The sequence below is a fragment of the Muntiacus reevesi genome, chromosome 4 (assembly GCF_963930625.1).
Source record: "Muntiacus reevesi chromosome 4, mMunRee1.1, whole genome shotgun sequence".
NCBI classification, from domain to species: Eukaryota; Metazoa; Chordata; class Mammalia; order Artiodactyla; family Cervidae; genus Muntiacus; species Muntiacus reevesi.
The window spans coordinates 34,013,693-34,036,269 of record NC_089252.1 but is presented as its reverse complement, the minus strand read 5'-3'; the positions used below and the strand labels follow the sequence as shown (position 1 = coordinate 34,036,269).

At 39.7% G+C, this 22,577-nt stretch overlaps 1 protein-coding gene across 5 annotated transcripts in view; it reads left to right on the top strand.

Moving 5' to 3' along the window:
* YES1 (YES proto-oncogene 1, Src family tyrosine kinase) overlaps positions 1-22,577 on the top strand; it is a 62,206-nt gene that overhangs the window by 12,849 nt on the left and 26,780 nt on the right. Inside the window, exon 1 of one of the 5 annotated variants that reach the window (XM_065932505.1) lies at positions 17,224-17,479. The exons of the other annotated variants lie outside the window; for them this stretch is intronic. The gene's annotated coding sequence lies outside the window, so the exon portion shown is untranslated. Of the gene's footprint in view, positions 1-17,223; positions 17,480-22,577 lie in introns of those variants that run through there. 5 annotated transcript variants of the gene reach the window in all.

The following is a 22,577-nucleotide window of genomic DNA, read 5'->3' as shown; positions in this document are numbered from 1 at the left end:
TGTGCATTTTTCCAGGTAGTAAACTGCTTGCTCCTAACCTTTGCCAATTTTGCTCTTGGGATGTCTTTTTCTGATAGATTTGTACAGGCTGTTCATATACTGTGGATATTAATTTTTCATGTTGCAAACATTTCCCTCAAATCTCTGCTTGTCTTTATTTTGTCTGATATTTTTCTTTAATCTTAAAAAGTTATTACAAATAATTTTCCTTTTGTAACTTCTGGATTTTGTATTCTAAGAATACTTTCTGCAACTGACAATCATTTTAAAAATTCTATTTATAGGTTTTTGTTTTGGTTTATATTGCAAATAATCTAGCTTTTTGCTTGAAATTTGTCTGTGTTGTGAGATAAGACTCCAGTTCTTCTCTTCATCAGATGATGGAACACCCCAGCTGTTTGTTAACTCTTCCTTTTCCCACTGATTCAGGATGCCACCTTTAGCTTTTACAAGTTCTTAACTTTCAGGCTTGTTTGAGGGCACTGTTTGTTTTCTGGATATTCACGTGTTTGGTCCTTGACCAGTAACACATAGCTGGATGATGAGGGTGATTGTGACCTTGGTAACAGCAGCAGGAGCAGCAGGTAATTATTGAGCATTGACATGTGTGTCCGTCACAGCAGCAAATACTTTAACATATTTTACCTGATTGTTTCTTACAAAACCCTGAATTAGGTATTCTTTTTTTCTTTTGAAAATCTGCCTTAAATGTTCTGACATGTAGCTGTTTTGTTTAATGAAAGGATTTTCTTTCTTTCTTTCTTTTTTCTTCCCTTTAAATTTCTGAAGCCCTAAGCCCCTCACAAACGTGCCTGTCCTTGCATGGGGGTTCCCATGTCCATCTTCTCTGTCTGGTTCACATCTTAGCGAATGTGCTGCCAGAGCAAGCAACTGAGTTACGTATTCTCAATATCTTTATTTTTGCAGGTGAAGAAACAGGCTTTGAGAAGTTATGTTTATTCAAGTTACAATCTAGGACGGCCACCAGCTTTCCAACTCCAGAGTCTATTCTCTGAACCATGAGGTTGTGGTTATATTAGTGTGACACATTTCCTCATTTTTTCTCTTTTTAAAAATTTCTCAGCTGTTCTTATGCATCTGCTTCTTCATTTGGACATGGTGATTTTTATGTAGATACTGTTAATTATTTAGATTTATTTAGGGAAGAATGGACATCACAATAATGTATCTTACTATCTAAAAATAAGTGGCATGGTTCCATTTATTAAGGTTCTTTATATCCCACAGAGTTTTATTTTCTTAATATAGACTCCAAACATTTTTTTGTTAAGCTTATTCATAGGTATTATTTCATGTGTGGTTTTAGAAAAACTTGTTATTTGGAAATAATTTCAAAGTTACAGAAGAGTTGCAAAAATAGTGCAAAGAATTCCTCGAGCTCCCTCACCCAGATAGACCAGTTGCTAACATTTTGCCTCAGTCAGTAAAGAATCCGCCTTCAATGCAGGAGACAGGTTCAATCCCTGGGTCAGGAAGATTCCTCTGGAGGAAGGCACGGCAACCCACTCTGGTATTCTTGCCTAGAGAATCCCATGGACAGAGGAGCCTGGCGGGCTGTAGTCCATAGGGTCACAGGGAGTCGGACACAACTGAGCGACTAAAGCACAACACACAACTTTTGCCACATTTGGTTTTGTCATTCCCTCCTTGTATATGTGTGTGGGTATCCTCCCCACACCCACCTCCACCTTGAAAGTTACTTGCAAACGTCCTTCTCATCACCCTTAAGAACTACAGTGTGTATTTCTTAAAGCAAGGACATTTTCTTATACACCCACAGTACCGTCAAATTGAATTCGGGGGTTTTAACATCCCCATAATGCAGTCATCTAATAGACCATTGTCGTAGGTTGAATTGTGTTCCACTAGAAGTTCTAGCAGAGAAGGCAATGGCAACCCACTCCAGTACTCTTGCCTGGAAAATCCCATGGGCAGAGGAGCCTGGTGGGCTGCAGTCCATGGGGTCCTGAGGAGTCAGACACGGCTGAGTGACTTCACTTTCACTTTTCACTTTCATGCATTGGAGAAGGAAATGGCAGCCCACTCCAGTGTTCTTGCCTGGAGAATCCCAGGGATGGGGGAGCCTGGTGGGCTGCCATCTAAGGGGTCGCACAGAGTCAGACACGACTGAAGTGACTTAGCAGCAGCAGCAGCTGTGGCAGTTCTAGGCCCCAGCATCTGTGAATGCAGCCTGATTTGGAAGCAGGGTGTCTTCAGATGTGATCTAGTTGAGATGTAGTCATACTGAATTAGAGTGGCCTCAGTGCATTATGCCCAGTGTCCTGTTAAGAGGAAAGTGTCATGTGACCAGAGGGACAGAGGTGGAGTGATGCAGCTGCAAGCCAAGGAGCCCCACGGACTGCCACCCACAACCAGAAGTTACGAGGCGCAGGAGAGGTTCTGTGCAGAGTTTTGGAGGGAGCATGGTCCTGCCAACACCTTGATTGTGAACTGCTAGTTTCCCTTACTGTGAGAGAATACTTTCTGTTGTTTTAAGCCTTTTTCTTTTCTTTTCTTCCTTCCTTCCTTTCTAGCAGCCCTAAGACACTAATGCAGCAGTCCATAATCCACATTTTCCTGACTGTCCCAATAATGTCCTTCATAGCAAAAATCCAGATCCAACGCACTGCACTTAGTTATGTCTCTTAGTCTCCTTCAGTCTGGATAGTTCTTCAGTCTTTATGTTTCATGATGTTGATATTTTTGAAAAGTCAGAATGCTTGTTTTGCACGGTGTACCTCGCTGAGATTTCTCTGTGCTTCCTCGTGATTAGATGCAGATTACGGGCAGGAATGCTGCATTGAGGAGTGGCGCCCTGCCGTGTGGAGCCCGTCAGAAACAAGGCACCCCTTGTTAGTCTGTCCCGTTATTGGCGGTGTTAGCTCTGCTTTGGTAACGTGATATCTGTCGGGCTTCTCCACTGTAAAGTTAGCATTTTCTTTTTCATTAATAGTTGATACATGGAAAAATAGTTTTAGGTTCCATGAATGTGAGTCTTTCCTGAATTGGTTATTAAAATGACGACTGCAAAATAATGCTTTTCTTAACCCTGTAATTCCTTCTACATTTATTAGTTGGGGTTCTCTAAGAAAATCTTTCTTTCACTCTCCTGTGTTATCAGAGTGATTTTTGGATTTTCTTTTTAGCCAACAGGTTACAATCCATTAATGTTACTATTCCTTTTGTTGCTCAATTTCATCCTACATTTGGCGAGTAAGAGCCTCTTCAGGATGCTTCCTTTATACTACGATATATCCACATCTTGTTTTGATTACTACTTATTTATTTATTTTTTGGTGTAAGATGTCCCAGGCTCTGAAACCAAGCAGAGGGCTGGTGTGTCTGCAGTGCAGAGAGCCAAACTCTGACAGCGGGAGTTGGTAGCAAAAATAGGATTTGATGAAGGGCACTGAGCAAGGCAGCGGGAGACAAGCCTCAGGTCCACTGCAGCTTGGTCTTGAGTTTGTTGTTCGCTTGCTGAGTCTTGTCCCACTCTTTGCGACCCCAGTGGTCTGTAGCCTGTCAGGCGTCTCTGTCCATGGGATTCCCAGGCAAGAATACCAAAGTGGGTCTCAGAGTTGGGGATATTCTTAAAGGGGAAGAACAAAGAGGCTGGGATTAACCATAGTCTTGTGACGTTTCTGGATCATAGTTTTGGGAGTCAGGATGTTTCTGGTTTATGATTCTCTGCCCAGGTCCACGGCTCAGGGGTCAGTTAGCTGTCTTGCCCTAAAGAAATGACCCGATCTTGTATGTTACTGATGATATACAATAGCAATTGTAGGTATCTGATTCTGGTTGATTAGTGTTCAGTTAGCACAGGATTGAGGTCAGAAGGGACCAAAAAAATGGGTAATGTTTTGGATAGATTAATCATAAACTTGGTAATGGAACTTGGTTTTGGGAGGACTTAGTTTCAATTCCTGCTACTGTTTTAACTTTCCCCAAATCTTTGAGGGGTTGGAGTGACAGTTGCTCTGGCTGCTTCTTGCTGAAACAGGGTGTAGTTCTGCCTCAATTTGGGGGATGGAAATGTTGCATGCCAAGCTTCAAATAGGACCACAGGTCGCTGAGAAGTAATACTTGTTCTTTTTATTTAATAAAATGACAATAAAAGATTTCAACAGCAAATACAGAAGGTTCTAACAAATTACTTTAAAGGTAAGGAAACTTAGCAGCTCAGTATTTCCTCCAAAAAAATGTTCTCTTAACAAAGAAAACATTCCAAGTTTTGTACCATATTGCCTTTAATATTAAAATTCATTGAGTGAAATTCATTCTAATCTTTTTTTTTCATTTTTTTTTCATTCTAATCTTAGTCCTGACCATACAGAAAATTCCTTTCTAAAGATTCTTTAGTTTCCTCTTGCAAATCTTCTACAACTTTCTGTATCCGTATTAATTTGTCCCCTACTTTCTTTCTCTTAACAAAATGCATTTCCATCCCTTATACTTTTTTTGCTTGCATACAGAGATGTCTTCCTTATTAATTTTTAGTTTTAATTACATATATTAATTAAAATTCTCAACTCTTAAAAACCTGAATTTCTGATGAAAACTAAGAAGTAAGCAATTGTAAACTCTTTATCATACCACCGTTTTCTCATTGGCAAACTGATGAATATATTCTATAACCCCCAGAAACATTCATTTCCTTATAGCATAATTTGTTTTTCTTTTTGGTCACATGATGCCTGGCATGTCGAATCTTAATTCCCCAGGCGGGGATTGAACCTGACCCTGACACATTGAGAGCACAATCTTAACCTACTGGACCCTTAGGGAAGTACTTTTTTTTTTAATTGAAGTGTTGATTTACAATATTAGTTGGATGTTTCTAATAAACCCAAGTATCTTTAGTTTTTTGGAAACTTAGACTTGTTTAACAGTTAATGTTTCAATATTTTATCTTACTTGAAATGATCTGGGTATTCAGTGAATTCCCATCATTTAACCTAATTTGTGTGTGTGTGTGTGTGTGTGCGCGCGCTTATGCACGCGCTCACTCAGTGGTGTCCAACTCTTTGCGACCCCTTGGACTGTAGCCGGCCAAGTTCCTCTGTCTATGGGTTTCTCCAGGTAAGAATACTGGAGTGGATTGCCATTTCCTTCTTCAGTAGATCTTCCTGAACCAGGGCTCAAACCCACATTCCTGCATTGGCAGGTGGATTCTTTACCACTGAGCCACCTGGAAAGCTCCTAACCTAATTTAGCAGAACTCTATAAACTTCCAAGTACCAAAAATCTGGAGAAACTATTTTTAAATAGACATTCACTGTGCTTAGTCACTCAGTCGTGTCCAACTCTGAGACCCCATGGACTGTAGCCCACCGGGCTCCTCTGTTCATGGGGATTCTCCAGGCAAGAACACTGGAGTGGGTTGCCAAGCCCTTCTCCAGGGGAACTTCCCGACCCAGGGATTGAACCGGGGTCTCCTGCATTGCAGACAGATTCTTTACCGTCTACCTGGGAACTGCCTGGTAGCAAAGCGTAATTACGCCTGAAGAGTTCACCTGAAAATGCGCACCTCATTCATCTCATCTCATTACTTTCCCTTCATATTATCAAGTCCGCCTCTCTGGGTTTGATTATTTGCTGGGATGGCTAACCACCCAGGAAAAGTTCATTTACTTGGCTCCTGGTTTATTATAAAAGGATACAGCTTGGAAATGGGTGATGGAAGAGGGGCAAGAGGTGTGGGAAGGGGCTTGGGGCTTCCAGGTGAGCCACCGTCCCAGAACCCTCAGGTTGCTTCAATGCCTGGAAGGTCTCTGAACCCCTTCAGTTAGGACTCTTCTGGAGGCCTCGTTACAGAGGCCTCACTTCTTGCAATGCAGGAGACTCGTGTTTGATCCCCGGGTTGGAAAGACCCCCTGGAGAAGGGAATGGCAACCCATTCCAGTATTCTTGCCTGGAGAATCCCATGGACAGAAGAGCCTGGTAGGCTACAGTCCATGGAGTTGCAAAGAGTCGGACCTGACTGAATGACTGTCACTCACTCAACTGATGAAATCATTGACCTTTGGTGGCTAGTTCAACCTCCAGCTTCTGTTCTCTCCCCTGAGGTGGGTTGGAGAGTTCCAACACTTCATCCACCTGGTTGGTTCCTCTGGCATCCAGCCTCCCCCCACCCTTGGGGGCCTTTACCTGAGAGAAACTCAGGGACTTGTGAGTCACAGAAGGTGTTCCTTCACGTTTCATTGCTCTTATCAGGAAATTCCAAGGGTTTTAGGAGCTCTGGGCTAGGAATAGGGAAGTGAAGTGAAAGTCTCTCTGTCGTGTCTGACTCTTTGTGACCCCATGGGCTATGCTACTATCCATGGAATTCTCCAGGCCAGAGTACTGGAGTGGGTAGCCTTTCCCTTCTCCAGGGAATCTTCCCAACCCAGGAATCAAACCCAGGTCTCCCGCATTGTGGACAGATTCTTTACCAGCTAAGCTACAAGGGAAGCCCCCAGAAATAGGGAAGAAAATACACGTTTCCTAGTGTTAGTCACCATGTGTCAGGCAGCTCCTGGCCACATGGGAAGTTGAGCGGCTGAAATGTGGCTGGTCCACATTGAGACGTGAAATACACCCAGATTGTGAAGACTTGATATGATAGAAAGAATGTAAATAATTCAGCTGTTTTTGTTGATACAAGTTGAAGTGGTAATATTTGGGGTATGTTAGGTTAAGTAAGATGTTATTACAATTAATCTCACCTGCTTGTTTTTCGCTGCCCTTTCCCTAATCAGGGATCGAACCCCAGACCTTCAGCCATGAAAGCTAAGAGTCCCAACCGCTAGACTGCCAGGGAATTCCCCTATTTTTTCGCCTTTTTTAATGTGGCTGCTAGAAGATTTAAAGTTAACGTTTGTGACTCACATCGTTGCTCTGTAGCCAGGTTGCCTGGGGCTATCTTTGATTTTGGGCAAGTTACATAATCTCTATGCCTCAGTTTTCTCATCCTTAAAGGAAAATAAAAAGTAGCGTTTAACTCACAGGGTTGTTTTGAAGATGAAGTGGGTTATCGTGTGCCTGAGTACTCAGTACTTAGTACTTGGTGACAAAGTACTTAGTACTAAGTGCCAGAACTTAGTACCTGGCATACAGGTATTGAATGCCCCATGCTGTCTGTCACTGTTCCCAGTAAGAGTGCAAGCTGCCTGAGTACTGTGGCTTTGTTTTGTTCACTGCTGTAACTCCACTTTTAAGGCTCTCAATAAGTGTTTTTTGAACTAATGAATGAATATGGAGAATCTTTGGGTAACCTAGGTGATGATCTGGAAGGAGGATTCTTGATTACCCAGTGTTTGTTGAAAAGACATTTAGAACTAAGAAAATTACATGCCTAAAAAGACAAATGGCCTCACTCTCTTAGAAAATCTCTATACCAAAAATATTAGAAAAATCGAAAGACAAATTAGATATATTTTGAGATTAAAAAGTAGAAAGTATACATTTTATTATCTGCACTGCATTTTCTGGGCTGGTCTAGACTCTGAATAAAAATTCTAAGTCTGAAAAAAAAAGAAACTGCAGTCAGTGGTCACATCTGGTGATGGGCAAGGATAGAGTTCTCCTACTGGTTGTTGATGGCTGATATTTTAAGGGCTTTTCAGTGCAGGTGCTTCCTCAGAAAAACTCTTAATTTGCTGGGGACTGATATTTGTTAGCAGCCCTCCCAAGAGAAGATTCTTGAGGCTGGGAAGATTGGCCTGACTCAGAAACGCTTCACTAGATCTTTCCCTGTTTCCCCAGCTTGTTCCGTAGCGACTCCACCCCAGTGTCAGGTACTGGATGTCGGTAAAAAGTAAGAAGGAAACTTCTCGAAGCATCCAGAGATTAAGGAGCATAGTCAGTCAGTCGTGCCTGACTCTTTGTGACCCCATGGAGTGTAGCCTGCCAGGCTCCTCTGTCCATGGGGTTCTCCAAGCAAGAATACTGGAGTGGGTTGCCATTTCCTCCTTCAGGGGTTGAACCCAGGTCCTCCACATTGCAGGCAGATTCTTTATCATCTAAGCCACCAGGGAAGCCCAGAAGAGCATACAACTAATTTCTTCTTGACAAGTGTCAGGTAATTTACCCGTAACATATGTAACAGTTTTTTCATAGACTTCTTGACAACGTTTTCATGCTTATTGATTTATTTAAGTCTCCTGTCTTTTAACTGAGTTACTGTTTTTCTTCTTTTTTTTTTCTTGTTTTTTTAGCTGAATTAATTTTATTGATTTCCATTTGCCTAGATAGTCACCTCTTTCATCTAATTGTTAAAACTTTATTAGAAAAGAGTTGTACAAAGTTTCTGTTTATAGTTTTTTCAAACCCTCTGTTGCTCTAGTATTCTCACACCTAAAACTGTACTCTCCCTTTTCATGTTTGGATTAAGATGAAATCTAGTGATTTATCTATTTCATTGATTTTTGTTTGTAAATCGCATTTTAAGTTTTTCCATTATGATAAATAAAGTTAAAAGAAAAACTAATTAGAAATAGCAGGAAAAGAAATCTCAGTATGATTTACAAATAAAAATCCTCTTTTTGGGTTTCTAGTGACTACTTGGGCTTTCCTGGTGGCTCAGATGGTAAAGAGTCTGCCTGCAATGCGGGAGACCTAGCTTTGATCCCTGGGTCAGAAAGTTCCCCCGGAGAAGGGAATGACAACCCGCTCCAATATTCTTGCCTGGAGAATTCCATGGACAGAGGAGCCTGGAAGGCTAGAGTCCATGGGGTCACAAAGAATCGGACATGACTGAGTGACTTTCACTTGGTTTTGTTTTTCCATAAGTTTTAAGTAGTTTATTTGTAGTAATTCCTTTTTAGTAGTAGGTGTGTAAGGCTATGAATTTTGCTGTGAATACAGCCTTGGTTGTAGCTCACTGATTTGGTAGGAAGTTGTTATTTCTTTTATTTTATAATTTCAGTTTTTGTTTCTTCCTTAAAGCAAGTATTGGATCATGAAAGGTTTTATGTATTCATCTTACTTAGGAAAACTTGAAAAAATGCTTTTTGTGTACCATTTCTTTATGTTCAATAGCATATAGTATTCTGTTGTCAATACTTAAAAATGACAACAGGAGATCGGGATGGGGAATACGTGTAACTCTATGGCTGATTCGTGTCAATGTATGACAAAACCCACTGAATTGTTGTGAAGTAATTGGCCTCTAACTAATAAAATAAAAAAAAAAAAAATGACAACAGGAGAAAATTGTGTCCAGTCAGAAATCATTAATGCAATGTGTAGTTAACTTGTTTCATGGAATGTTAAATATCCATGCATAGGAATAAGGGGTTAGTCATATACTTAACAATGGTGGCTCTCATCGTTGCGTAAAAATGAGTGCCTGCTCATCACCTGGGGCTGTCTGTTAAAATGTAGACTCCTAAGTTCTGCTTCTGGAAATTCCAATTCTGTAAACCTGGGTTCAGAGCAAGGAATTTCATTTGTAATAAATACCTCAGACCATTGTCTTGCAGGTAGTATGGAAAAATAGTAAATAGAGACACACTTATACAACTTGAAACTTTAAAGATGTTCAGTTTGACAGTGGTAAACCGTGGAGCTCTGGAGTCTTACTGCCTTACTTGCTGTGTGATCTTGGACAAGTCACTTAACCCTCTGTGTATCAGGTTTTGCATCTGTACAGGAAAGTAACAGTAATTGTGTTTTTTTTTTTAAGTGTTTTGAAAATTAGGTGAGATAATCCATTTTAAGTGTAAGCACAGTAGCTATAACATACTGTTAAGTGAATGTTAGCTCTCTTTGAAATTATCATTGTCATCTAATCAGAAACATATTTTTACTTGTTTATGATTAAATTCGTTCATTATTTTGCCTATATGCTTAATCAGGCAGCTGTTTCGGTATATTACCTTATGTATATTACATATTTTACTCATTTATTAAATATGAAATGTAGTAAATGTGTATAGTATTAGATATAAAAAAATTTGTCTTTACCTATTGATTTGCTACATTATTGATTTTTGTTTTAGTAATTGATAATTAAATACATAGCAATTCAATACTTTGGGGCAAATTTGGGGCAAAACAATACAATGTAACATCTCATTTGAGTTTTAATTCACTCAAAAATGCAAAAGTGGTTTAGAAATTGTTGGAGGGTTTTGATATGTTTAAAGATATAATTTTAAAACAGAAAAAGAAGCTATACATTTTTTAAAGTATTTAATATTTAAAGCGTTTTAGATTATACTATTTAAAAGTATATTCTTAGAGGGAAATTTAGCAGTATGTAATCAGTTTTTTAAAAGCTTAACTTTTGACTCACTGATGAAAACCTTTTCTATCAAAATAGTTATGTACAGTCATTTCTCATTATTTGCAGTGGTTACATTCTAGAAAGTCACCTTGAACACTTATTTAGTGAATACTGAACCATTGCTCCTAGAGGAAATAAATACAAGGCTAGGTTCCTGAAAGCCCCTGGTTACATTTTGTCAACTGATCAATGTATGATCTGTTTCATGTATGCTTCTGTTTAAAGACACACCTTATTTAATGTATTTTATTGATTCAGTAACCTTCAACATACAAATAGCTCTATAACTTGGTTCTAAATGAAGCTTATCCAGCACATTTTCTCCAAAAGGCACACCACAGCCTTCTTGTGCTTAGAAACAGTAGAATCACTTCAACAGTAGCGTCTGGGATCCTGTTTTAAACAGTGATGGGACTTCCCTGGTGTTCCAGTGGTTGAGACTCCAGGCTCCCAGTGCAGGGGGCAGATTCAGTCCCCAGCTAGGGAACTAAGATACCCCATGCTGTACAGTATGGCGTTAAAAATAGAAAGTGACATCACCAGCAAAAAACACAAAAAAGCAAAAAAGAAAAGTGGCACTAGATAAGCTGTGGAAAGGATACCGGTTTACAGTATGAGAGCTTTGTTTGCCCTGAGTTGGGGAGGTATAGATCTGGCAACTCATTTTTCACAGCTCTGCTCATATCTGCAAAAATCTACCAAAGCACCAAAAGTTATCATTGGTTTGGCAGTTGGCAATAAATCTGAACAAGCAGGTTATTTTGCAAATGTGGAATCCATGATAATGAGGATTTATTAATGATGACATTTTTATAGTAAATGTTTTATTGCCAGTGTGGCAATAAGAAATAATAAATAAACCTTTGTAGTCTGTTTTGCATCATTAGTTATTGAGATCAGAAGTTCAGGAAGTTAGAAATAGAGTAATTCTTTTTATATATGCTGATATCACAGTTTTTATTCTTATAAAATTTAAAATCAAAGAAGTGTAACTTAAAATTTGACTAAGTCCTAATATACTGTTATTGGAGATAATTCATTTGAGTAAAATAATGCTCTCTAAATGTTAATAGTTTCACATGATGGAATAAGCCCCAAGCATTTTGATTGCTAAGACTCATTTTCTAGGACCTTCTCTACCATTTCATTGGTTAATGAGAGAACTGCTATTTCTGGTGGTGATCCCACCTCTTGGCTATAGAGACCAACCCAGAGGCAGGTAGATGACCCAATAGGGGCCAGAGTCCTTTAAGAATTTGAAATTGATACTGAGAACCCTCTGGCTCTAAAATGAAGATTGTAACAGTGGAACTGATGACATCCATGTTCTAGCATGTGAAGAGCCCAAAAGCCATTGTGCCACAGGAGAAAGGATGAGACAGATCAGGTGAAAGAGAGAAACTGGGACAAATACAGGAAGGGGCTGGAACAGAGAGGGGATGAATAGGCAGGGAGGAGAAGAGGAGGTGAGGAAAGAAGATGGGTGGTGGGAGAAAGTGAGCAGAGAGAGGAGAATCCAGGAGGAAGAGAAAAAAGGAACAAAGTAACTGTTTATGACGGGCTCCTGATTCTAGCTTTTTTTCTTATGACCTTGGATTGGATTTCGTGAGATACTGCTGTAACCTTTGTTTAAAACCCCCATTTTGCTTAATCTGTCTCTAGTTAGTTCTGTCCTTGTAGCCAGAGTAGTCTTAACTAAAGCGAACATTTGCTTTTGTTAGGGTACTCGTAGCTATTCTACATACAGCATCAGCTAATTCTCACAACCTTGCAAGATAGGTATCATTCCTCTAGAAAAACGAGGGAACCTGGCTTTAAGAGAGATGAAATAATTTGATCAAGGATCCCAGAAGCTACAAAGAAATAGAACCAGATTTGAAATGTATGTTTAATCTCAAAGTCAATTCTTACTCACTCACTAAAGATATTTATTGGCCATCATTTGTGGGCTAGACACTAGGCCAAACTACAGCAGAGACCCGCAGGCAGTGGCAATTTAGTACATGCTTTGGGGAAGGAAAGAAGTATAAGAGCATATGAGAGGTCAGGGAAGATGCCTCAAACCTTTAAGAGTCAAAGGCTGAGTAGTCATTGAGCCGACCGTGAGGAGAGAGGTAGATTGTAGCAAGCATTTATGAAAAGAAAATGGTGCATTTGAGGATCTTAAAAAAAAATTCATATGTGGAGAGCAAGGACATGGTTGGAAAGAGATGAGCCCGGAGAGGTAAATAAAGCAAATCCTGCAAGGGCTTCTATTTCACATTAAGGAATTTAGACTTTATATTGGGAAGAGTATTGGACAGGGACTTTTCTTTCTCTTCAGAAAACACAAAACATCCTTCACACTACACCCAGAAAAGACAGGAGAAACTCCGGAGGCAGTGAAGAAAACTTTTGCAATAATCCAGACAGTAAATGATTAATAGCCAAGGGAAGTAGTAATTAGTTGAGGGTGGAAGAATGTTGGAGATTACAGGGTATATGGTCAGTTAGTAGTGACTGACTGGTATGTGGGGCCTGGGAGGGGTGTGAGTTAAGAATGACTCTTGGATGTCTGACTGAGGCAGTGGAGTGGACTAGAACAGTGTACTCACCATTCACAGGGAGAAAGAAGAGTGGACTTTGGTGGGAAAGATGGCAGGTTCCATTTTGAGCATGATGAATTTGAGATCCCTGGAAGACAGCTGTCCCAGTTAACAAAGCCTCCTGCAGAGTGGATATTTTGACTAGTGGATATAAAGACTATAGAACTAGTCTTTCATCTTCACCCTTCATGTTTCTGGAGGGGAATGTCTGTAGGTATCTAGTGAATTTTGATACTTTAGAGAATCTGAAAGAGACTTTTCCATTAATATAAAAAAAATAATGTCATGTTCACCTCCAGCAAATCACTAGAAAGTCGTTGCTTGTCTTTGCTATTCTACTGTGTAATTACCACTATTCTGTAGACTTCTATTTTTAGAAGAAATAACAGGCCTATTTAAAGGCACAATTGGTACTTCACATATCCTTTTACCTAGTAGATATCTAGAGATTTGTATTAGCTTTTGTTTACTTCAAAATCAATGCCAAGAAAGAGAAAAATAAACATTTGTTAAGTACATATTATATGACAAAAACCGTAGTTAAAAAAATTATTGCTGACAGGGCAGAATTTTCTTCGTGGTAGTTAAAATTTTTTTTAATATCTTTTTAACGTATTTGACAATTCACATTTTGAAACAAGCATTTTAAAGCAAAGTAAACTGTTTGCTTCATGGAGTAATATAGCATCTTGTTTGAGAAGGGATGTTAGGTAGCAAAATAAGCTAAAAAGGACAGGGTTTTAAAAGAAGGTTATAATTCTTCCATACATCTAATATTATTTCAGAATAAGCAGTTGTTTTAAATAAAGAGTGGTTTTAAACCTGCGTAATATGTACATGTTACAGTTAAATTCTTAGATAGCAATAGAATGTATTTTTCAAAACTTCTCTCACTGCTAGAAATGCTGCTAGCCTGAGTGAGAGGCAAGGACACAGCTTCTGCTTATTGCTGATAAAAGACTCTGATTTCACAGAGTTCAAGACATGCACCAAAGGGTGTCAAAGATCAGAAAGGTTCCAGGTCTCTAAGGGTGGAAACAGGTTAAACTGACTCACTTCTTGCCTTGCTTCCCTGAACTCTTCCCACGTTCCTCCTCCTGTGACTTATTTGAATGTTTGAAACACACCTGACTATTCCTGTTACTTCTGTTGCCAAAAGCTCCCTCTCTTCAGGTCTGTTTCATCTTTACAGTTGTGTGTTTTATTTACCAGTTAAACTTTGCAGTTTTAAATCTATTGACTAAAACAGGCACTGAAACTCAAAATATTGTTACAGCAGAAGCATAGTGGAAAAAAATTATTACAGGAATTTGGAGAAAGCAAAAGAGTTCTAGATCAGTTTTATAAACTGATGTTTCTAAGAATGTGTGTGTATCTAATTTCTTGAGTCTTAAAAAGATCAGCAGAAGGGGTATATATTATTGTAGAAATAGTTGTATGATATATTTTCAAGGTTTAAAACCACAATGCAAAAAGAATCCATACAATGTCTGAGGAGCATTTAAATTCCATAAGAACTTGAAAGTAGTATCTAATTGTTTACTGTAGTTCCTAGGTCAAAAATCTTGACAAAGAACAGTAGGTAAGGCATGAAAACCTGAGAAGATTAAAAAAAAATTTTTTTTAAGAGTTGACTGAATTTGTGGAGAGAATGATGCTTCTAAATACAAGTAATAAATATCTTGGGACTTCCCATTAATTTGTAATTTGTTACTATATTTCCTAACACAATACATTTTAAGTGTTCTTTACATCAGGTCCTTATGGTTGATCCTATGCCAAACTTCATTAAAGAAACCATTGGGAGTAACCCAGAATATAGAATGACTTGGCTTTTTCTTTTCTTTTTTTTTTTTTTTTTTTAAATATTATTTTATTAGTTGGAGGCCAATCACTTTACAACATTTCAGTGGGTTTTGTCATACATTGACATGAATCAGCCATATAGTTACACGTATTCCCCATCCCGATCCCCCCTCCCACCTCCCTCCCCACCCGACTCCTCAGGGTCCTCCCAGTGCACCAGGCCCGAGCACCTGACTCATGTATCCCACCTGGGCTGGTGGTCCGTTTCACCATAGATAATATACATGCTGTTCTTTCAAAACATCCCACCCTCACGTTCTCCCCCAGAGTTCAAAAGTCTGTTCTGTACTTCTGTGTCTCTTTTTCTGTTTTGCATATAGGGTTGGCTTTTTCTTTAAGGTCACTTGTTTGCGTATCTAAAGTACAAAAAAAGGGGGGGAAAAGATGGTAGAAGATTGCTGTCAGTGAGACTGCAAGCTCAGTTTTCCATTGCTCACACTTTCTATTCTCCTTTGACTCTTGGAAAATTAAGTTCTTTGTTTGCTTTTACTAGAGAGAGTGCACGCCCTTCAGCAGTGTGATGTTTCCTCCTCTCCGTCTGTTTGCTGTTCTTTTGTGTCCTGCTTATCTTCTGTACTTTATGCTAAAGGGAGGGGATTTAAAAATGAAACTCAGAGAAAAGATCACTGAATGTGTTTATAATCTGTAGAGCACGGGGACAAATGAGAGCTTTTTACCCCCTTGCTGGATACAGCATGTAATATTACAGTTGGTTAACTTGCAAGAGTTAGTTTACAGAAATAATATACATTAACAATTTTTTTTTTTAAGTTCAAAAATGTAAGTCATCGAGAATGTTTAGTCACTATCACTAGTAATAAAACAACATTGTTATGGTGGAGAGGGGTGGGTTGCAGTTTTCAGAGTTAGTAGATTTGTGTTGTGGGTGGAGCAGTGAGGCTGACTGCCAATAATGTTATCATGTTTGTAGCATTTTCTGACAGGCAGATATTTAATAGCTTGTCAAAGAAGAGAAAATGTTATGCTCAAGCACCCCCAGAGGCTGTATGGGTGGGGGAAGAGGGCAGCCTAACATTTAGCCCCAGTTCCCTAGCTGTGCTCACTTCTGGCTTCATCTCCTTGCGCAGGTGACTTCATCCACCCAGACTTCAGGTTCTTCAAATAAAGGATGTGGAGATTATACCTACTTTCCCCCCTCTGTAACATTAGGATTATTATGGGATCAAATTGAATAATAATACTCTTGAAACACGACACACTGTCAAAGTGTAAAATATCCTCAAAACAAAATGCCCTAACACTGTGAAGTGCTGCTTGCTGATGACTGAGCTGGGCTGTGTTTTACAGAGCATCTCAGATTTGCTCCAGCGCAAAGAAACATGCTGTTACCAAGCAGGTTCTGATACCCTGTAGGTAACCCTGATATATAAGTGCCTGATACAAATTTGAAAAACTTCTGACTTATGGAATTGATAAGGAAATGGAAAACCTACAAGTATTTCTAGAATGCTTGCTATGCTTGGCCCTTTGGAGAGAAACACATGTTAGGCAAGTTGTTGAAAAGAATATGTCAGAATCAAGTTACGATTCAATGATTTATTCTTTCAGCAAAAGTTAAATGAATACTCATGCATCTAAAGCAGTTTGTGTTAAGCAGAAGGAAGTAGAAGATCCTTGTAGTATAGGCTCTCTTCCCTGTTGCTGTCTCTTCTGGCCTCATCTTTCCCCTTCTTACTTTTCCAGGTTGTACTTAAGCACCAAACTAGGATTTCAGAAGCCCACTTTGTTCTCCCCTGTCTGGGAGCTTTTGCACTTCCTCTGCCTAAAGGACAGTCTCTGCTCTCTGATTCGAATAGTAAAATCTGATTGGCTTTTTGTATCCCCCAACCCCAGATCTATATTTTGGAAGATTAGCAGGTGGTTGGGAAAGTAAATTGGGGAAATTAAGGAGTTGGGTTCTTATTCTCTAGGTAGTAGGAAGCCATTGAAAGACTTGTCCTGGACAAGGTTCTAGACAGAGGTTTCCTTTGTAAAAGTTACTCACGTTAGAACCTCCTTGGGTTGGATATGGGACCCTTTGTGGCCACATGGACTGTAGTCCGCCAGGCTCCTCTGTCCATGGGGTTTTCCAGGCAAGAAGACTGGAGTAGGTAGCCATTCCCTTCTCCAGGGGATCTTCCCAACCCAGGGGTTGAACCCCAGTCTTCTGCATTGTAGCCATTAATGGGTTTCCTTGATGGCTCAGATGGTAGTCTGCCTGCAATGCAGGAGACCCAGTTTCAATCCCTGGGTGAAGAAGATCCCCTGGAGAAGGGAATGGCAGTGCATTCCAGTATTCTTGCCTTAGAAATCCCATGGACAGAGGAGCCTGGTGGGCTACGGTCCATGGGGCCACAAAGAGTCAGGCAGGACTGAGTGACTAACACTTTCACTCTTTTCTAGGTTCTGGAAATACAACAGAGAATGCCTTATAGATCAATAAGAAAAAGAGACAGTCCTGTACAGAAGTGAATAAGTGTTTTGAATAGACATTTCACAAAAGAGAAGTGGCCAATAAACATACGAAAAGGTGCTCACTTCATTAATAATTATGAACATGAAATTTAAAACACAGTGAGAGACCACTTGCTACACACTCATCAGGACAGATACATCTTAAAAGATTGAAAATGCCAAGTATTGGTGAAAACGGGAAGCACTGACAACTCTCCTCATCTGCTGATGGGATTATAAATTGCTGCAGCATTCTGGAAACACTGAGCCAGCAGTCTACTGTCAGGTATATTTCCAGTAGGATGGTTGCTGGTAGTTAAGTCACGTTTCTTGCTCTGGGTGATAAGTACATTGGTGTTTGGTTTGTGCTCATTCATTGAGCTGTACGTTTGTTATATTTACTTTTCTGCATATGTGTTATACCTCAGTAAAATTTAAAAAAAAATCTTATATTCTGGAGGGGAAAGCCGGCATTATCCTTAGTCATTACCATCACAGCAAGCATTAGTGGTCATTATATGCCAGCACTGTTGTGGGCACATTACATATATTAACTCATTTAATCCTCGCAGTAACCCTTGAGTCTTGCTTTTATTATTCACATTTTACAGATGAGGAAACTGAGGCACAGAAATGTTGAGTATCTTGCCAAAACTCCCACGGCTGCTGAGCAGTGGACTCAGACTTTGAACTCAAACATTCTGCTTCTAAAGTCTGTGTTCCTAAGCACTGTGCTGTACATCAGTAAACAAACAACAGAACAGTCTGTGCTCTCAGCCCTTATGTTTTGTATAGTGTCAGTGCTATCAAAAAATAAAGCAGGTTAAAAGGGAAGTAGGCAGTGCTCTGGGGAGTGTTGCATTGCTGCTCTATGTAGGGTGGTCAGAGACCTTCTTGAGAAGGTGATCGCAGCGCAGAGACCTGAGGAGGCTGAGGGGCGAGCCAGGCAGATATGCAGCTGGAGAGCTTTCCAGGCAGAGAGAAGAAGGTGCAGTGGCTCAGGCTGGGGGTTGCTTGGCCCGTCTGAAGGACAGCAAGGCCGTGGGGCAAGTCAGGGCAGAGCTGTGGGAGATGGCGTAGGAGAAGTGTTGGGAGCTCCATGGTGGGAGCTTGAAAGCCATCGTGAGAACTTTGGCTGTTATTCTGAGAGCGACGCAAGGTCTTGGACGGATTGTGGCATAGAGTGATACGAAATGATTTGTAATCGAAAAGGCTAGCTTGGGCTTCCTTGGTAGTCCAGTGAGTGAGAGTCTGCCTGCCAATTCAGGGGACTCAGGTTTGACCGTGGTCCAGGAAGATTCCACATGCCTCAGGGCAGCGAAGCCCGTGCACCACAACTACCGAGCCCATTAGTCGCAACTCGAGAAAACCCATGCGCAGCGACAAAGACCTGGTGCAGCCGAAGATAAGTTAGTATAATACTTAAAAAAGAAAGAAAAGGCTAGGTCTGATACTTTGAGAAAAGCCTGTGAGGGGGTGCAACGGCAGGGACAGGGCAACCATCTCGGCAGTTGCAGGAATTCCATGTTGTTGTACATAATTCACCTTCATTGCTGGTGGGGATGCAAAATGGTACAGTCACTATGGAAACTGGTTTAGTAGCTTCTCATCGTCATGCTTAACTTTATATGATCAGGCAGTTCCACTCCTAGGAGTTGATGGAGACGAGGAGGGGGGAGGTGGGGGAGAAGGGCACATATCTACCCTCCCAAAGACTCATGCGGGACTGTTCTCAGCCACTTTATTTATAACAGCCCCAAACTGGAACAACCCAAATAACCATCAGCAAGTGAATGGATAAACAGTTATGGTGTGTGGTGGGCTTCTATGTAGCAATAAAATGAACTACCTATATAGGCAACAATATGGAAGTATCTCAGCTACACAGCGCCTGGTAAAGCGTTGGTGGTACAGTGGTGGGCATAGCTGCCTCCACAATGGCTAGTTAACACGCCAGACACAAAGATGACTATATATAAAATTATTATATTTATATGGAACTCTAGAAAAGATAATCTGTAGTTAGAGAAAACAAACCAGTGGTTGCCTGGGGTTGGGGGGTTAGGTTAAAAGGGTACAACAGAATCTTTTGGGGGTGATTGGAATATTCTATATTGTAATTATAGTATTGACCACACAATTATAATAGACATTTGCCAAAACTCAAATGAACTATACACTTTCAATGGATGTGTTTTATTGTATGTAAATTATACCTCAAAGTTGATTTAAAAAAATTTTTTTTAAGAAAGACTATCTGATAGGGTCTAAGGGAAGAAATTTCCATAATTAAATTTTAAATTCATATTTATCAGAAAAATCTTAAAGTAACAACATTCAAATTGAGGTAAAACCTTCTTTTTCAGCAAATATTTGTGCACCTTATGTTCAAGCAAATATCAGTATGAAATTGTTGCTTAAAAAAGTTTTTTTAATTATATTTTATTTATTTGGCTGATATGCCAGGTCTTAGTTGCAGCTTGCTGGATCTTTAGTTGTGGTATTCAAGCTCTTAGTTGCAATATGTGGGATCCAGTTCTCTGACCAGGGATTGAACCCAAGCCCCTTGCATTGGGAACATGAGATCTTAGCCACTGGGCCACCAGAGAAATCCCCCCCAAAATATAAGTTTACCTTTATAGACTATAAATTTTACAGATTTATATAAATACTTTGAGGATAGCTCAGACTTTATGTAAATACTTTGAGAGAAGATCAGTTTTTTTTGAAGCTGTTGTACCTGGATAGGTTGAAAAGGGATTTAATGTATTAACCATTGTCATGTGATCTGAGTAGTTTATTATTTAAGATCTTTTCAGCTGCAGCTGAAAACCAAACAGGAAAATTGACTTTTACAATAGATACTTTATCTCACATAATAAGATTTTTGGAGCATTTCTTTGGGTTACTTCATCGAGTTACAGGGTTACACGGTTCAGTACCTGAGCAGCAGCGTCAAGGACCCAAGTTCCTTCTCTCCTCCTGCCCTCCGTTTCTCAGCATGCTTGTGTCCTCCTCTGCCATGGGTGTGTTGTAGTCTCAGATTGAGGCAAGAACAGTAATAACACCTAGGGAATGGAAATGGACTATTTCTCTCTTGTATTCCTTTTTACAAGTGAGAAAAACTTCCTGGAAGCCCATGTTCATGGCTTACATGTTTAATTGGCAAAGGAATAAGACTGTATGAGTGACTTAAATCAGTCATTATTTACTACCTGAGGCTGGACAAATGAAGGACTTGTCAAGTGGGAGGAAAGTGAACAAAATCAGGGTTCTTTTGTCAAAGCAGGAGGAGAATGACTGTTGAGTAACTGAGTGTCTGTTGAAGTAGGTTACACTGAGACTGTGAAGGACAGGATCTGTGAACTAGACAAAGGAAGCCTAGAAAACATTTTGGTAAAAAGTGTACTTTCTCTCATCTGAGTCAGTTCTAATGAAGTGGATGAACCTAGAGCCTCTAACACAGAGTGAAGTCAGAAAGAGAAAAACAGATATCATATAGTAACGCATATATGTGGAATCTAGAAAGATGGTACTGATGAACCTCTTCACAGAGCAGCAGTGGAGATGCAGACACAGAGAACAGACTTATGGACGAGGGTGGGGGAGAGGCGGGAGGGGGTGAGATGGATGGAGAGAGTAGCAGGGAAGCTATACACTAACATATGTAAATAGACAGCCGGTGGAAATTTGCCGTTTGACCCAAGCATCTCACACTGGGGCTCTGTAATAATCTAGAGCCGGGTAGGCATGAGGAGGGAAATTCAAGAGGGAGGGGACATATATACATATGTTTAACCTATAGTTAAATATACATACATATACAAATAATACATATAATTAACATACATGCATATAATTAACCTACAGTTAATTTATGTCAATGTATGACGGAAATCAATATTGTAAAGCAATCATCAGTCAATTAAAATTTTTTAAAAGTGTACATTCCCAACTTATGAAGATGTTGCATTCCAGAATTTGCCATATTTTCATGGGCTAGTTATTAAATTTGTTATTCACTTTACTGCAATCTGTTATTTTCATGATGCTAAGAAATGCTCTTGTGAAAGTCATCAGTGAGCTCCTGATTATTAATCAGCTGGCCTTTTAAAATCAGTTTAAATGCCACTTGATTTCATGTTGGTCTTTACCATTATTAGCCATTTTCTTCTTGAAAGTCTTATCTCACTGTTCCCACTTTACCATTCTACTTGTTAAAAATGTGTTAAATACTTCAAACTAACAAAAAGAATTATATGTTACCCACACTTAGCTCATTACCATATTTCTTTTAAGGAAAAAAGAAAAGTGTTACAGAGAGAGTTGAAACTCTGCCCCATCTTGAAATCAATGATAATCCTTTCCGGTTTTGTTTTGATATTTATGAAAGCAGTCCTGACTCTTAATTGCTGCTTCCTAATTTCCTTGCCTGCTTATCCCTTATCTGTAGATGTCCTGCAACACTGTATTAATTTTTCACACCCCCCAAATCTGTACCTTGGGTGAGTTTTATTATCTCCAAAAGGTGTGATAACACTGTGAAAATATTTTCATTTACTTTTTCTCTGGTTTCTGCCTCATTGTGAGTTTTAGATTTTATTATCAATCCCCCACTTGATTTTGCAACATCATTCCCGGCAGGCCCCTAAAACTAACTTCTGAAACTGAACGTGTTGGTCCAGAAAAACCTGTTTCTCTTTTCTCTACCTCCGTTATGGTGTTGTTTTCTGTTCAGTTCAAACTAGAAACTTTGGAATCATCCAGCCCTCTAGCACCCAAATAGTCACTGCTTTTAAAGTGTCCGATAAATTGTAGGGAGTGCATAAATGACTCCGTTTTCTTCACATCCGCCCATAACCAGCCACTCATCTAAAGTTGATTATTGTATTTAGTGTTTACCTCTCATCTCCTCCTCACCTTTGGCCCCACAGTATTCCTGCTTTTGTACTTCCTCACATGGATCATTGCAATAGTTTTATGACTTGACTAACTGCCATCATTATTTCTTCCTAATCTATAACTCGTACTTCAACCATAGTTATTTTCAAACACATATTTTCTGCTCTTCACCTTTTTTTTTTTTTTTTTTTATTTATAAACCTTTATTACAACAGAAAGCTGGAGAATTTCCTGGTTGTCCAGTGGTTAGGGCTGAACCTCCACTGCAGCAGCCACAGGTTTGATCCCTTGTCAGGAAGCTAGGATCCCACAGGCTGTGCAGAGCAACAGCCAATTAATAGTTGTTTGCTCTTCTATCCCACATGCATCCATCTGGCTGCCTGTTATGTCTGACTGGTATCATAAATGCCCTTGAATCTTCAGGACAACAGAACATCTGCCTTTGGTTAGAACTCCTCATTCCTTGCATTGTAGTCAATACC